This window comes from Denticeps clupeoides, chromosome 14 (genome assembly GCF_900700375.1).
Source record: "Denticeps clupeoides chromosome 14, fDenClu1.1, whole genome shotgun sequence".
NCBI lineage: Eukaryota > Metazoa > Chordata > Actinopteri > Clupeiformes > Denticipitidae > Denticeps > Denticeps clupeoides.
This window is the reverse complement of record NC_041720.1, coordinates 5,199,930-5,202,754: the sequence shown is the minus strand read 5'-3', so window position 1 is coordinate 5,202,754 and position 2,825 is coordinate 5,199,930. Positions and strand designations below refer to the sequence as shown.

The 2,825-nt window shown below is 48.0% G+C and overlaps 1 pseudogene; it reads right to left on the bottom strand.

The window, feature by feature from the left end:
* Positions 1–427: 427 nt before the first annotated feature.
* LOC114763942 (uncharacterized) lies at positions 428–638 on the bottom strand (annotated as a pseudogene).
* Positions 639–2,825: the final 2,187 nt, after the last annotated feature.

Here is a 2,825-nt window from a genome sequence, read left to right as displayed (position 1 = left end):
GGCTGAACACTCAGCGCGGATCGATAGTAATCCCGGCCGCGGGAGCTGTTTATTTTGGAAAAGTCTGTGGGGCCCGGCAGGTGGCCGACTCTCCGCGTGGCCATAAATCAGCCACACTCCCGCGCTCACTGTCCAAGAGGGAGACAGCACATCAGTGATTCTTACAGCTCCACGACCTCCGGTCCTGTAAAGGAGAACCAGGCCTTCCTCAGAATTCCTGTTCCGGTGGTCAATAAGCGGGAAACTGATCAGCAGTGGATGCACTTTAATTCAGTGGGGCTTCCAGTCAGCAGATTTTTGGAGCCCAAAGTGAAGTGACTGTCATTGTGATACACAGCAGCACAGCACACGGTGCACACAGTGAAACGTGTCCTCTGCATTTAACCCATCGCCCTTGGTGAGCAGTGGGCAGCCATGACAGGCGCCCGGGGAGTAGTGTATGGGGACAGTGCTTTGCTCAGTGACACCTCAGATGTCTGATTACGGGGCCACTTCCTTAACCGCTAGTAAGCCCCTTTGCCATCTCCCTGTTCTAAAAATCCACTTAATATGTCGTTCCCTGCTGGGGGACGTATCAGATGTTAAACTGATAAGAACAGATACTACACTTGATCTTAGCCAAAAGGCCGAGAAGGGAGTGATATTCAAACCTCACAGAGCTAAACGCTAAATTACCCTGAACGGCACGACTAATTGCTGCGTAGTTCCCCGTGTGATGGACTCGTGAGTGCCGAATCCCCACCACTCGGCCGATCGGTTCCGCTCGTGCACGCGAGGTTATGTTTAGGCCGGTAACACGGTGGCTTTCGGCGTACGCATGTGCGGAACCAATCGGGCAAGTGGGTACTTAGGAAGGAAGGTGAAACGTTTAGTTGAAAGGCCATTCATAACTCGGTATTACCCATCAGGCCTTGCAAAAAAATCTAAAAAACTAACAAGAGTCTTGCAATGGGCTTTAATAGCAACTAATGTCTGTTTATGTTATGATGTATTTTGTTAATTCTAGTGACATCACAGGGTGTTCCGAATGTTGAAAAAGTTTACCTGAAACTCGATAACGGAACACAGCTACAGACAGCACCACCTAGTGGTGCTTCCTTACACGACCTCCAATTATTTAAGCCTATTAAATTCATAATTATCAATTACAATGATCTATACCATCATAGTGTCCTTAAGCAAAACACTTAACCTCATGTCGCCCCAGGCAGACAGGACCGGTAATCAGTGAATGCCGCTAGTCGGTTGCTCGGAATGCGGAGTTTGTGCAGCGCCGCTGCTCTATTAACATGAAGAATGTCCCCCTCTTCCTTCTCCACGCGTCCCCTGTTCATCGTCGCCTTTAAGTCTCTCTCTCTCTCTCTCTCTCTCCTCCTCCTCTCCCTGCCTGAGCCGTCCCCCCACCGGGCGAGATGAGTCATTTAGGACAGTAGGCGCTCCCTCCGCCGAAGGTGACGCGGCCGTCTCCCTCCGAAACGCGCCACGTTTTTTTGTCCCTTTGTTGAAGACCGTGGGTCATTCGCAGCACCTACCTGTGGTTAAAGATGCCAGTGGCTGCAGATTTGAAAGATGCGGAGATTGTATAAGCTCTGCAGTTGGCACTGAGTGCCAGGGTTCAAAAATGGAAAACCGTCAAATGGTTTTCCTTTCATTAGATTCCATTAGAATTCATTAGTGGCACACTGTTCCAATGGATAATGTTCTTATTGAAAATGCTATGTTCTCTTGCTATAATTAACCACTGACTTCAAACGATGGCTCCCCAGCAAACAGGGAATGTTCCCTGGAAGTTTACTCGACATTCTTGTCCCCGATTGGTCCTCACCACATCGTTCTCTGCCCGGTGTTGGTACGACATTACTGACATCCATTACAAGTTCTCATTTGGCCCTCATGTGACATTCTGAATGAGACGTGATTCCAACCCTCAGGGAACTCTCCCATTTGGGAGTCCAGTAGACATCTCATTTGGTACAGACATCTTTAGAACATCCCATTTCAGTGATGTTATAATGGGGACATAGACAGGACTTTCCTGGAGCATAATTACGTGGCAGTGGAGACCAGTTCTTCATCGCCACCCGGCATGCCCTACACTTTGGACTTTTCTGGGAGGGATTTAAGGATTGCGGATGCTTGATTTGTGTAGTTTTTTTGTTTTGCGATCCTCTTGCTGTTGCGTTGTGGAGTTGTGTGTGAGTCCAATGCCAGCTCGCATTAATAACATAATGTCATATAAGACAAAACATCATCAAAATCACATCTATTTTATAAATTTTTTTGTCAAAGTGAAGTGATTGTCATCGTGAGCACACGGTGACACAACGAAATGTGTCCTCTTCTTTTAACCATCACCCTTGGTGAGCAGTGGGCAGCCGTGACAGGCCACATGACAGCTGTATGTGGGGACAGTATGTGCTTTGCTCAGTGGCACCTCAGTGGCTCCTTGGTGTTTCTGGAGTCCAACCGGCAACCTTCCAATTACGGGTCCGTTTCCTCACCCACCAGGCCACCACTGGCCCTTCAATACTTTTGTCAATCTAGTAGGAGGACCTTTAGGGAATGTTAAGTTTCCTGGGTCAATATATGTCAAAGATATTTTTCCCATTTAAGGTTGTCAAATTTTGGGAGTAATGCACTGAGTACCTCTTGTTGTTGTCTGACCACTTCAGCAAAGTTCTTACGCTCCACTCAGCCAGTCTCTTAATGCTGGACCACACACACACACACACACACACACAGTGTGGAGTAGAGCATCCATTTTTGAAGCTGCTGCCCCTTGAGCCAGAGAGGATGGAGGCTTTATTCGTTGAGACAGGCTGACA